The sequence below is a fragment of the Ziziphus jujuba genome, chromosome 5, assembly GCF_031755915.1.
Source record: "Ziziphus jujuba cultivar Dongzao chromosome 5, ASM3175591v1".
NCBI lineage: Eukaryota > Viridiplantae > Streptophyta > Magnoliopsida > Rosales > Rhamnaceae > Ziziphus > Ziziphus jujuba.
The window spans coordinates 28,140,428-28,155,510 of NC_083383.1; the positions used below are offsets into that span (position 1 = coordinate 28,140,428).

The 15,083-nt window shown below is 34.9% G+C and overlaps 1 pseudogene; it reads right to left on the minus strand.

Annotated features, from left to right (window-relative positions):
• Positions 1 to 1,554: 1,554 nt before the first annotated feature.
• Positions 1,555 to 7,884, minus strand: LOC107404925 (UDP-glycosyltransferase 88F3-like; annotated as a pseudogene).
• Between the last annotated feature and the right edge of the window lie 7,199 nt (positions 7,885 to 15,083).

Genomic DNA, 15,083 nt, shown 5'->3' on the forward strand with positions numbered 1-15,083 from the left:
CTTGAGTTGGGAACAATCTTTTAGAGAAGATATTGATCCTAACTTTTAAAATGTTTTTTATGGCAAATATGGAGGACGAATATCAAATATATAAATGTTAGGCCAGAAGAATTACTTCTTGCAAGAGTTCCAATTGAATTCCAGTTGAAGTAAAAGTCTAATTATATTTGAAAAAATATTATTAGCTTGCGACTTTTAGAGGTAAGAATTTTGTTCTTATTGCTATTGTATATGGAAGAATTCTAGTTTTATTAGAATTGAAAACCATCCGAGACTATATAAACAGGTTAGATTTCAGATTTGAGGACCTCTCTGTCTACACACTTATATATTCAGATAAACACAGAGAAATTTTCATTTAAATATTCAAGCATACAAGTTTCTAGAATTTCTATAAACACATAGAAATTTTCATTTAAATATTCAAGCATACAAGTTTCTAGAATTTCTAGTTTTTTTCATTTTGTTTATCATTATTTTATTTGAATTTTGATAGTAAAGTCCTTTTAATCTTAAAGCAATAGAAACCTATTGAGAATTCATTCCCTGTTTTTTAGTAAAATTGTTTGTTAGAAGCTAGATTTATTTGCATAACATTATATCATTTTATTTTTCTTTTGAATTTACGATAATTCAAAGATGACATGCTCTTTAGACACACTTAAAGATATCGATTGTTAACTAAATAATCAACAATATAAATACACAAACTGTAATTTTAATTTTTTTTATGAGTAATTTTAAGTCCTTAACAACCAATTCAATCAAACATATTTGAGGTTTTATGTGTTTTTTTTTTTTTTTTTTTTTTTTTTTTTTTTTTTTTTACAGTGGTGAGTTTAAGGCATTCATCTATTCAATTTATTCGACTTGGTATCAATTTTATAAGGTTTTTGAGTTCAATTATTCCGCCATTTTTCGTCTTGAATGCGTGCTATATATGTGAGGTCTTTTTTTTTTTTTTTTTTGAAATATATATAAAGTCTAATTTGAGTTTAAAATGAAACCACTACTTGTAAGAGAAAATAGTATGATAGATATATACATATATATATATATATATATATACATACTAAATTTATCGAATTCACTTTCAAATAGTTTAAGTTTTTACCAGTAATGTATAATAGCTAGTTCATGTCATTATATTCTCCTCCCTTACGAAAACTGTGCATTTTTCTTTTTAAATTTAATTAAGGGTTAGTTGCATTTTGATAAGATTGTAACAGCAAATCTTTGTATGACCTGCGCTTACTAATAGACATGGCCAGCGGGGAATAAAAAAAATTGCATATAATAGTTATGTAGTCCTTCGAAGTGAGTTGGTAGATAAGAAAAGAAAAACAAAAGCAAGTGCTTTATTGATATTGGGGTTCAGATTAGGAATAGAAAAGAAAATCAGTCTAAGAAAACATCCAATCGATCATATTATAAAATCTTATTATACCCAATCAGAATATTTAAATGCACCTATATTCTCTTTCTTTTTCACCAATAACACGACCAAGAGTTATTCAACGGCATCTCTTCCTTTTTCACCAATAACACCAAGAATTATTCAATAGCAGCAACAAAGCTAGCCAGGGCTCTAGTGGACGAACCAGAATCTCCCAAAACAGCCATTGCCATCTCCTTCATCTTCCTGCTCCGTTCACTCATCTCCCTTCCTTTCTCAGACTCCATTAATTCCCTAACCCTCCTCTCCAATTCATCCCCACTTACAAACCCATCTTCCTCTCTCTCCTCCACTCCAATCGCCATTCCCATGTCCTTCACCAAAGCAACCTTATTCAGATGTTGCTTAGCGTAAAATGGCCAAGCTATCATCGGCACTCCTGAAACAACCGTGTTACGAAAAATAAAATAAAAACAATAGCAATAGAAGAATAAAATAGAACACACATTTTTACGTGGAAAATCCTTAAAGGAAAAAAAACCACGAGCAAAGAGAGGCAAACTTTTTATTAATGAAGATTGGTACAAAAGGTGAGCAAAATAGAGCGATTAAAACCCTAAAAAATACAACCGAAAAACCCCCAAAAAAAAAATATATATATATATATATATATATTGTACGGACGGAATAAACCAAAAAATTGGAAAGGCCTTCGACCTTCGCTACTACCACAGAGCCCATTTTTTCTCTCAAAATAGATTTCATCAAATGGATCGCACTGCGAGCTTTTCGGATCGGGTCAACAATAATTCGGATCACCAACTCTAACAATCTCCACCTTGACATGAATTCCATATAAGGAATAAAACACATAAAACTCCAATCTTCGATAACAGTTGCCATCTTTTTCCAATAAAACATATAAAACTCCAATCTTCGATAACAGTTGCCATCCTTTTCCACACAAAACCAAAGCTTAGCAACGAACACCAACCAAGTCCAAGCAATGCTTAAACTTAGCTACTGGAAGTGTCTTAGTCATCATGTCAGCAGGATTATCATGAGTACTCACCTTGCGAACAGCAATATCACCACAAGCAATAACATCACGCACAAAATGATACCGAACATCTATATGCTTTGTCCTCTCATGAAACATTTGATCTTTCGTGAGAAAGATTGCACTCTGACTATCACAAAATACTGTGGTAATTTGCAAATCATCACTAAGCTCACCAAATAATCCTTTCAACCAAATAGCTTCCTTACAAGCTTCAGTAATAGCCATATACTCTGCCTCAGTAGTTGACAACGCAACTGTATTATGCAAAGTAGCTTTCCAACTCATAGCACAGCCACCAATAGTAAACACATACCCAGTGAAAGATCTTCTTTTATCCAAGTCTCCAGCAAAATCAGAATCTACATACCCAATGACTCCATCTCTAGTCCTCCCAAATTGCAAACAAACATCAAAAGAGCCACGCAAGTATCTGAAAATCCACTGAACTGCTTTCCAATGTTCTTTACCAGGGTTCGCCATGTATCTACTAACCGCACTAAATGCATATCCCAAATCTGGACATGAACAAACCATAGCATACATGAGAGATCCCATTGCACTAGAATATGGAACTCGAGACATATAATCAACATCATCATCTGATTGCGAAGATAAAGCAGATGAAAGCCTGAAATGAGCTGCTAATGGTGTACTAACAGGTTTGGCATTCTGCATATTGAACCTACTAAGTATTTTCTCAATATATCCTTTCTGACTTAGATACAATCTGCCTACCTGTCTATCTCTAAGAATCTCCATTCCTAGAATCTTCTTTGCCGCTCCCAAATCTTTCATCTCAAACTCTCTACTAAGTTGGGCTTTAACCTTTCTTATCTATCTCTTATCCTTGGCTGCTATCAGCATGTCATCCACATACAAAAGTAAGTAAACAAACAACCCATCATCACTCCTCCTAAAACAAACACAACTATCATAACTGCATCTCTTAAAACCATTAGAGATCATAAATGAGTCAAGCCTCTTGTACCATTGCCTGGGAGACTGTTTCAGACCATAAAAGGACTTTTTCAACAAGCACACATAGTCCTCTTTACCTGAAACTATAAAGCCCTCTAGTTGTTGTATTTAGATGTCCTCCTCAAGCTCACCATGTAAAAATGCTATCTTCACATCTAACTGTTCAAGCTCAAAATCATGCAAAGCCACAATACCCAGCAACGCTCTAATTGAACTATGCTTTACAACTGGTGAAAACACATCTGTAAAGTCAACATCTGGAATCTGACTATAACCCTTTGCAACTAGTCTTGCCTTATATTTGGCTTCTTCAACTCCAGGCATCCCTTCCTTTCTTTTGAACATCCATTTGCAACGAAAAACTTTCTTACCCGTGGGCGATCTTTCCAACTCCCATGTGCCATTCTTATGTAGAGACTCTATCTCCTCCTGCATAGCAATCATCCACCTATCAGAACCATCACAAATAACTGCCTTTGAATAAGTAGAAGGCTCTTCATTTGAATCAATACTCTCTGCTACTTTCAAGGCATAGGCAACCAAATCAGCCTCAGCATATCTCTGTGGAGGTCTAACATCTCTTCTAGGCCTGTCCTTAGCGATCGAATACTGTGGTGCTGGAGGTGGTGATGTAATGACAGCACCACCATGTGTATCTGAACTAGGCTGAGGTGTTAACTCTGATGTAGATCCTAACCCAATCTGAAACTCAATCTGTGTACTTGATTTTTGCTGATTTGTATCAGAAAAATCACTAGAAGGCAAATTTCGCAGCATAACATTTTCATCAAAAACAATATCTCTGCTAATTATGATCTTACCAATTTCAAAACACCACAGTTTATATCCTTTAACACCAGACTTATAACCCAGAAAAACACACTTAACAGATCTGGGTTTTAGTTTTCCATTATCTACATGAGCATATGTAGGACATCCAAAAATTTTCAAATTAGAGTAATCAACAGGAGTACCAGACCATACCTCTAAAGGAGTCTTTTTGTCAATAGCAGTTGAAGGAGACCGATTAATGAGAAAACAAGCTGTAGAAGCCGCTTCAGCCCAAAACGACTTTGGCAAACCAGCATTAGAAAGCATGCAGCGTACCTTCTCCATTATTGTCCTATTCATTCGCTCTGCTACACCGTTTTATTGTGCAGTTTGACGAACTATATGGTGTCTCATAATTCCTTCTGACTTGCATAAGCCATTAAACTCATCAGAGCAAAACTCCAAGCCATTGTCAGTGCGCAAATGTTTTATCTGCTTCCCTGTTTGCTTCTCTATCATGGTCTTCCAAATCTCTAAACATAGCAAAAACTTCACTCTTCTGTTTCAAAAAGAATAACCAAAGTCTCCGAGAGAAATCATCAATAATGGTTAATATATAACTGGCACCTCCTTTAGAAAGCACTCTAGATGGTCCCCATAGATCAGAATGTATATAATCAAGTATCCCGTTGGTGTTGTGAATGCCTTTTGCGAATCTGACTCTCTTCTGCTTCCCAAAGACACAGTGCTCACAAAACTCCAATTTACTAATACTCTGACCATCAAGAAGTCCTCTTCTGCTCAACTCAGCCATACCATTCTCACTCATATGACCAAAACACATATGCCAAAGTCTAGTGATATCAGAATCTAACAGAGCACACGTAGCAACAGCTGCATCACCTGTAACAGTAGAGCCCTGCAAGATATATAACTTGGTAGATTTTCTCTACCCTTTTATCACAACGAGAGCACATTTGCTAACCTTCAGAACTCCACCTTCACCAGTGTACTTGTACCCTTTCAAATCAAGAGTACTCAATGAGATGAGATTCCTTTTCAAATCTGGGACGTGTTTCACATCCCTCAGTGTCTTGAAAACTCCATCAAACATCTTAATCCTGACTATTCCAACACCTGCAATCTTACAAGATGCATTATTTCCCATCAACACTGCACCTTTAGATACAGTTTCATATGTTGAAAACCAATCCCGATTGGGACACATATGAAACATACAGCCAGAATCCAGAATCCACTCATCACTAGGTTTCGAGTTATCAGAGACAACAAGGAGCTCTCCATCATTGTAATTATCTTCTGCAACACTGGCTTGGCCTGAATTGTCCTGTTACCTTCCCTTCTGATTAGCAGCAGCCTTCTTATTCTTATTCTGTAATTTATAACACTCTGATTTAATGTGTCCTTTCTTCTTGCAATACCTACACACCTTTTCCTTGTTACTTGATTTTGATCTGCCTCTTTCGTCACCACCAAAATTCCTCTTTTACGTCCTGCCTCTAATAGCAAGACCTTCTGCCTGAATCTCGGATCCCACTACAAGCTGCTTCATCTTTTTCTTAGAGAACAAAGCATCATAAACCTCTTCTAAAGTAAAAGTATCACAACTATATAAAATCGTATCTCTAAAAGTCGAATATGAAGAAGGCAACGAACATAGCAAAATCAACCCTAAATCCTCATTCTCGTACTTAACCTCCATGGCCTCTAAATCAGCAATAATTTCCTTAAAGACAATTAAGTGATCAACCAAAGACATACCTTCAGACATACGATGAGAATACAATCGTTGCTTCAGATGCAATTTGCTAGTCAAAGTTTTTGTCATGCACAATTGCTCCAATTTCAGCCATAATGCAGTGGCAGTTTTCTCCTTCAAAACGTCCTGCAGAATCTGATTAGAGAGATGAAGTTGAATTTGAGTTAGGGCTTTACGATCCTTCCGTTGTTTCTTTTCCGCTGTCCAAGACGAGGGCATTTTATCAAACCCTAATAGCACATCTTCCAAATCTATCTGCGCAAGAACAGCCCGCATCTTAACTTGCCATAACGCAAATCTAGTGTCGCGATCCAATAGCAAAATATCATACTTCACGGATGCCATTGTCAAAAAGAACAAGCCTGGCTCTGATACCACTTTTTACGAAAAATAAAATAAAAACAATAGCAATAGAAGAATAAAATAAAACACACAGATTTACATGGAAAACCCTTAACGGAAAAAAAAACCACGAGCAAAGAGAGGCAAGCTTTTTTTTAATGAAGATTAGTACAAAAGGTGAGCAAAATAAAGAAATTAAAACCCTCAAAAATACAACCGAAAAACCCCCCAAAAATATATATATATATATATATATATATATATATATATATATATTGTACAGACGGAATAAACCAAAAAATTGGAAAGGCCCTTGACCTCTGCTACCACCATAGAGTCCATTTTTTCTCTCAAAATAGATTTCATCAAGCAAGTTGCACCGCGAGCTTTTCGGATCGGGTCAACAATAATTCGGATCACCAACTCTAATAATCCGCTTCAAGCACTGAGTTCCACCCCCAGTGAGTCACGAACCCTCCCACCAATTATTTCTTCAGAACTTCCACCTGCGGTGCCCAAGACTTCACCACCATGCCTCTGTCTCATGTCCTCTCCAAGAACCCTTCTGGCATCAAACCTTCCAAATCGAAATTGGCAACAACTTTTTCGTTCTGCTTCGTTTTCTCGTCGGCCGGAGGCTCTTTCACCACCCATAGAAACCTTTGGCCGCTGTTTTGTAACCCTTTTGCTATCTCTTTCACCTGCAATGCGCTAAACAATCCCCGGCTTCCGAAACACAAGAACATCACACTTCGAACCCGTTGCTTATCGGGCCATAACAAATAGGAAGCAGTTTCTTTAGGTTCTTGAAGATGATCTTCTCCATGAGTCTCTGCAATTAAAGGACCGATGTAGTGCACAGAGGGACGATGATTATCAGGAAAACAAACACCATCAAATATTGCCTTCATTGCAACTGGTTCAAGACCATCAAACGTGTTCGAAATAATCCCATTTGCTAATGGTAGATTAGAACAGAAGTAAAGCAAATCCCACTAAGCAGGGTCATCTCTGTCGAGCATCGGTTCCGGCATGAAAGTATCCTTTAATGGAGACAACCCGGGGAAATGGAAAAAGGTATCTTTGAGATCCTTGAAGCTTTTATCTGTTTGTTCATGGATTTTAGGGAAATAGAGAAAAGAAGTGAGAGCTACAACACCCGAGGTGAAGAAATAGTATGTTGGCATTTGAAGTTGTTTACCTATGGAAAATGCAGAGGTGCAGAAAAGGTCGATGATGAAAGCGCGTACGGTTGATGTTTTTGAGATTTCTTGGAGAGCACTGCGGATGTTACGATGGTTGAGACGGTTGAACTCGAAGGCCATGGCTGCTCGGCTTCTAGTGGGTGTCATATCGAAGAAGGTGAAAGGAAATCTGCAGGAAAAGATGGAAGGGTTGGATTTGGAAATGGTTTGGATGTAAGTGGATATGGCTGGGGTGTCCAAGAAACCTGTGGTGTGGAGGATGATGATGGAGAATGAGCTTGCCAAGCTCCACCATGGAGATTAAATGGCCCACTGAAGAAGATGGATATAGAACAATTGTTTCCTGCATATTGCTTTTTATTTTTTGCCCCCTCTCCCTTCAACTCTTCTTGGCTTTTGTGTGTGTGTATGTGTGTGTGTGTGTGTGTGTGTGTGTTTGAGATGATGATCAACTTAAAAGTAATATATATTTGAGGTTTTATAACAAAATAAGAAATCAATTCGATGGATCAAAGATTTACATGAAATGACATGCTAACACAATTCGATGCCGTATTAAATTTTGGGAACCTAGAGCATTAATTATTAATTAATCAATTAATTAGTGAGCGTTTTTTTAAAAACTGCCCAGGCTATGCCTGGGACACATCTTTAGGTGAGGAATGGCAAAAATGCTTTGAGGTTTAAAATTTGGGATATTAGGCATACGATATTCCAGGAGATAATGCATACGGCTCGGACACAAATATGTTTTTTTTTTTTTTACTCCTTCGACACTAAGGCATAAGCCTTACAGGTATAAATAAATCTATTTTTTATTTTGTAAAAAATTATTTTACCTTTATAAATTAGAAGTTGATATTTTATTGTATATTTATTTATAATTTGTTAATTTCATATTTATGTACACTTTAATTGATTTATTTTTCAGTTCAAAAAATTTATTTTATATTTCTATATTTTAATTTCATATTAATTAAAATATAACTATGTATAATTTTTAATATTAAAATTTAATTTTCAAAAAGCTTCCGCAGTTCAAAAAATTTATTTTATATTTCTATATTTTAATTTCATATTAATTTAAATATAACTATTTATAATTTTTAATATTAAAATTTAATTTTCAAAAAGCTTCCGTCCCAATGCCTTAGAGATTATGCCTCACCTCATAACAATGAAAATGCCCCTCTTGCGTTTTCGCCTTTTAAAACTTTGTTAGTGAGTGAGCTTAATCGATGTTGGATTTGCATTTTTTTTTTTCTTTTTACAAAATTGATAAGAAATTTTTTGTGTTAAAAAGTACTGATTTGAATAAGAGACTATTTATGCGAAAAATATCAACAAAAACACAAGTTGTACTAGTAGGTTATGTCCAACAGTAAAACCGCCAGAGCAGCACATTTCTATCTTAAAATCATGACTGATAAAAATCTCTCTCCCCAAAGCTGTAAAAAATAAATAAATAAATAAATAAAAGACAAGTTATTTAGTTCTATACATAATTAAATAAGGATTAATTGAATTTTAACACAAAGTTTTGCAATTTAAATCTTTAAATTTTTTATTCAACAAGTTAAACTCTCATTTTTTTTCTACTTAATACAATTTAAACCTTTGGACTATGATGAACGAGGTTTAACAACAAAAAGTTTATGGTTGAATTTTGGGAGCTATTATTGGAGGCTTAATGCTTCATGACTTCTGCATTTTTAATTTCTTTGCTTTTTCTATATGTCAATAACTTTGGGCTTTGTATTAGATGGGGACTAAGTATTTCACAGTTGGCTAAGAGCATCACAATATTGCTCCTTATTGGGGAAAAAAAAAAAAACATTTTTTTTATTAATGAACATTTTAAAGAATTTTCAAATGTAAAAAGTGATATTTACAAAAACATTTCAACAATGCCCCTTAAATTAACATATAAGAATAATGATGCGTAGAAATATATAAAATAATAAATGAACATGTAAAATAGCATGCATAAGAAAATATTCTAATCAAAAGCATGCATAAGAAAATATAAAGTAATAAATGAAAAAATATAAAATTTAACTTTTTATATTTAGAAAATCCAATTAATTCTCTATGTTACTTTTTGAATTTATAAAACGTGTTGCAAAATTTTAAAATAAAATAAAATAAATTATTAAAAAAAATATCGGAAATGATATCATGTGACAGAGTTAAAAAAAAAAAAAGAAGTATATATTGACTTTTTTGTCCCTGAAAATGATATGAGGTGACAGAGCTAACAGAAACTTGTATTGACTTTTTTGTCCCTTTAATTGACTGTTCAAGACATATTGGACCCTCGATTTTGAGGATGATGATGTTGATTTCGTATGTTCGATACGTCATTTCAATTTATGTCATGACATCATAAAATAAAATAAATTATTTCATCTATTTATTATACAGATTTCAGAAAAAAAAAAAATAGTTATATATATTAATTTTTTCTGGCTTTTACATGGAAACATATAAAACTAAATACAGAAACGTCAATATATTATCCAATATAAAATAATATATGTCAGATTTTATAACAAAATAAAATTAATTCAATAGTCCAAAAGAATCTCATGAAATGACATGCTAACATAATTTGGTGCCATATTAAAGCTGTGGTTTTTTGTTTTTTTAGACAAAATTGACAAGTAATTTTTTTAGTTAAAAAGTACAGATATTTGGGAAAAAAAGACCATCCACACAAAAAATATCGCCTAACAGTCAATTTAGTAAGATCCACATGCGATTAATTATGTCATTTGACACCAAGCAAAAAGTAAAAGAAAAAGGGATGCTAATGAACATGATTTCCTTTAGATTTCGTAGAATATGTCGACATGATAGAAATGTGCTTGGCTGTAGAGCAAAGGTTTGGTTTTTTTTTTTTTCTTTTTTTTTTCTTTTTCTTTTTTTTCAAGAAATGTAGCAAAGTTCTGCATTGAGCTTAATTATATGGAACTTTACTGTAATTTTTTTTTTTTTTGGTGAAATAATTCTAAGAAGGAAAGCCTGTGTACATGTTTGGAAAATGACCTCTATCAAAGTAATTAATTAAATATGTAGTCGGTGGTGTTTGTTTAGATGCCTTTTTCTTTTTTTCTTTTTTTTTTTTGGTTGTTTAGATGTCATATATCAAATTAATTTGAGACTGACACTTCTAATATTGAGTATTTTAACGTTCTACTACGTATCTATCTGTACCTATCTGCACCGTTTTAAATCGAGTTTGTAGATGCAAAAATGTATTTCAACTTGTTTGTATCAAAATTTTGGGCGTAGACATAGGGAGGTAAAAAGATTAAAAGAAAAAAAAAATTAAAGATTGGTTTGAGAGAAAAACTAAAAATAAAAGATTTGTGATTAGGTTCTATGATTCTATCGACATAAATAGTAGAAAATGACGTAAAGAATTGTGATTAGGCTTTATCGACAATTCCGAAATGTAACAACTATAGATTTAGGACGATTAGTAGAAAATGACAAACTCCAACACCCACACCAACATACCCATCCTAAAATTCAAGAAAAAAAAAATAAATTAATGTTGAAGATTGAGATAAACTTATGAAATTGAGAGAAACCATATGATTGCTCAGTTTCGTATTCAGGAACTCTGTAAAATAGCCAACGGTTAAAGGAAAAAGGAAAGCAGATGGTGCTGCTGGTTAGATGGTTCGGAGAAGAAAAGGAATAGGCGGTATTTTTTTTTTTCTTTTTTTCTTTTTCCCCTTTTTGAGTAGATTATGTTTTAAAAATACTATAAAACATAAAAATTAAAAACTAATTGATTAGTTAGGAAAGTTGTTAGTGATGTGGCATTATTAATTGGAATGCCATGTCAAATATCATATTATTTGGGTTATAATTTTAGTTAAAGATTTGGTACCCATGGCATTATTGCTATTGTTAAATACTTAAGTCGTAAAATAATGCCATACCATTTAATAATTAATTTGGTAAATATATTTTTTTTTTTTGTGTCTCTAACATTATTGATTTTTAATTACTTCCTTTCTTATAGGATTAACCAAAGCCGTTTAATAATATGGTGTAATTTGCTTATTTCAAATTAGTTAATTGTAGTTAAGAGTTAGGCATCTAAGTTATAAAATTGAGAGACGAAAAATAGAAACATAAAACCCAAATTAAGCACAATTTCAAATTGTAGTAGTTTTCGGTTTTTTCATTTTCTTTTTGTTCTTTCTTTCTTTCTTTTTTTGGAAGTTTATAGTTTTTAAAGATATCTTATAAACTAAAATTACTACTAATTAACGTTGGAGATAAGTCAATTATTCATGATTAAGTAAAAAATAAAAAAACAAAAACTAAAGGCATGTTTGGTATATAAAATCATTCAAAAAAATGTGAAGAGGAAAAAGGAAAAGTTATTATTATTAATATGTTTAGCTCTTATATTGAATTAAATTAAACATTTAACATGTATAAACATTTTTTCTTTTTAAAAATGTCAAATTTTATACATAAACACCTCTTTATAGTCTACTGTTAGAATCAAACTAATTTTATAACTAAGAGGAGGTTATAACCTAAAGGAGATTTAGTTAAAAATTTATTGTCTAATGTTGTGGTTCTCTGACCACTTTAGAGAAGAAATATGAAAAGAAAATAAAAGAATTCTATTAATCTCTTAAAAATAGAATACAAAAATAAAAACTTCTCTCATGGAGGATTCTCTCTTGGAACCTCTCTCTTCACTCTCCAATTCTCTCTGGAATTGCTCACTCTTCTCTCAAGTTCTCTCTGGAACTTAAACAACTCTCTCTCTTGGAGTTTTCTCTTGCTCTCTTGGCTTGGTTTTCATGAAATGGTAAGGAGCCTATTTATAGGCTTACAAGGCCACACTTTTCAACATCTTAGCCCACAATTGTTGATCAACAATGGTGGCTGTCAACAATGGTGGCTGTGGTTGGTGAGGCTGTGGTTGGTGAGGTTGTGTGGTTGGTGCGGTTGGTTGGTGCGGCTGGACTTCACAATTCTCCCCCTCCAGTCGCATTTAAAACTGATGGTCATCTGCCATCTATTCCAGCTATGTCTCTGCATAGCTTCAGCTTCTCTTGAGCAACAACTTTTGTTAGCATATCTGCTGGATTCTCTTTTGTGTGAATCTTCAACAGTTTCAGCAACTGTTGACCTATTACTTCGCGTATCCAATGATAGCGAATGTCAATGTGCTTTGTACGGGAATGATACATTGAGTTTTTGCTCAAATCCATGGCACTTTGGTTATCACAATGTATCTTGTAGTCTTCTTGCTTGATGCCCAATTCTGTGAGAAAACGCTTTAACCACAACATTTCCTTACCCGCTTCCGCTGCGGCAATGTACTCTGCTTCAGTAGTGGATAAAGCAACACACTTCTGCAATCTTGACTGCCATGACACAGCTCCCCCTGCAAAAGTGTAGAGATAACCTGATGTAGACTTTCTATTATCAGGGTCTCCGGCCATATCTGCATCTGTATAGCCTTCTAAGATTGGGTCACCTCCCCCGTAGCACAAGCACAGCTTCGATGTACCTTTAAGATACCTGAGAATCCATTTGACTGCTTCCCAGTGTTTCTTTCCAGGATTTGAAAGAAATCTGCTCACAACACCTACTGCATGAGCAATGTCTGGTCTGGTACACACCATTGCATACATCAGACTTCCTACCGCTGAAGAATATGGTACTGAAGCCATCTCCTCTATCTCTTCTTTGGATGAGGGGCACATTCTCTTACTCAACTTAAAATGATTTGCAAGTGGAATGCTGACCGGTTTGGCTTTATCCATGTTGAATCTCTTTATCACCCGTTCAACATACTTCTCTTGAGATAGCCATAACCTTCTCTTCTTCCTGTCTCGGATTATTTGCATTCCCAAAATTTGTTGAGCTGGTCCTAAGTCTTTCATATCAAAAGACTTAGACAATTCTTTCTTCAGCTTACTAATCTTCATTGCATCTTGTCCAACGATCAACATGTCGTCCACATATAGCAAAAGTGCAATGAAGTTTCCACCTGAAAATTTTTGAATGTAAACACACTGGTCTGCTGCAGTCCTTTTATAGCCTTGACTCACCATAAACGAGTCAAACTTCTTATACCATTGTCTTGGTGCTTGCTTGAGGCCATACAAGCTCTTCTTTAGCTTGCATACGAGGTTTTCTTTCCCTGAAACCTCAAATCCTTCTGGCTGCTCCATGTAGATTTCTTCATGTAAATCACCGTGAAGAAATGCTGTCTTCACATCCATCTGCTCAAGCTCTAGGTTTAGACTTGCTACTAAACCAAAAATGACTCGAATTGAAGTCATTTTTACCACTGGTGAAAAAATCTCATCAAAGTCAATTCCTTTCTTCTGAAGAAATCCTTTGACCACCATTCGGGCTTTGTGTTTCACCACCTTTCCGCTGCCATCTTTCTTGAGCTTGAACACCCATTTATTCTTTAGTGCCTTCTTTCCTGTTGGAAGCTTAACCAACTCATAAGTATGATTTTTCTGCAAGGATTCCATCTCATCTTGCATTGCTTGCAGCCACTTTTCCTTCTCTTGAAGAGAAACAGCTTCCTGGAAACTCTCTGGCTCCCCCTCTTCAGTAAGCAGAATATACTCAGATTCTGGAAATCTCTTTGATGGAATTCGGCCTCGCTCAGATCTCCGAACTTGTAAACCACTGGTTTCAGGAGGTGTACCATCATCTGACCGCTGTGATGGCCCTGCAGCTGCTTGAGAGGATTGAGTCTCCCCCTGCTCATTATCCCCTTCTTCCTCCTGGTCTGCTTCTGGTATATCTTCATGCACCTCATTATCCTCTGTGGCTATTTGTGCTGGTGCTGGATTAGGACAAAAATTCTCGGCACTAGAACTATAATTAGGAGACATTCTGGGCTTTTCAATGTCTTCCATTTTCTGGTTTTCTTGGAATACTACATCCCTGCTTCTAATAACCTTCTTGGTTTTCGGGTCCCAAAACCTGTATCCAAATTCTTCGTCTCCATATCCTATAAAGATGCATGGAGTAGATCTTGCATCGAGCTTCTGTCTGAGCTCCTTGGATACATGTACATAAGCTATACAACCAAACACTCTTAAATGAGAGTAGGAGGGAATCTTACCCGACCACACTTTCTCCGGAATTTCAAAATTCAACGGTACTGACGGTGATCTGTTGATTAAGTAACAGGCGGCACGAACAGCTTCTCCCCAGAATGGCTTTGGCAGCTTAGCCATACTGAGCATACTTCTGACCTTTTCCATAATGGTTCGGTTCATTCTTTCTGCTATTCCATTATGTTGTGGGGTGCGAGGGACCGTCTTCTCATGTCGAATGCCGTGTCTTCTGCAGTAGGCATCGAACTCCTTGGAAGTATATTCGCCTCCATTATCTGAGCGGAGACATTTCAGCTTCTTTCCTGTTTCACGCTCTACCATGGTATGAAACAGTTTGAAGTAATCCAGTACCTGGTCCTTTGTCTTCAAGAAATATACCCACACCTTCCGTGAAGCATCATCAATGAAGGTCAGGAAATAC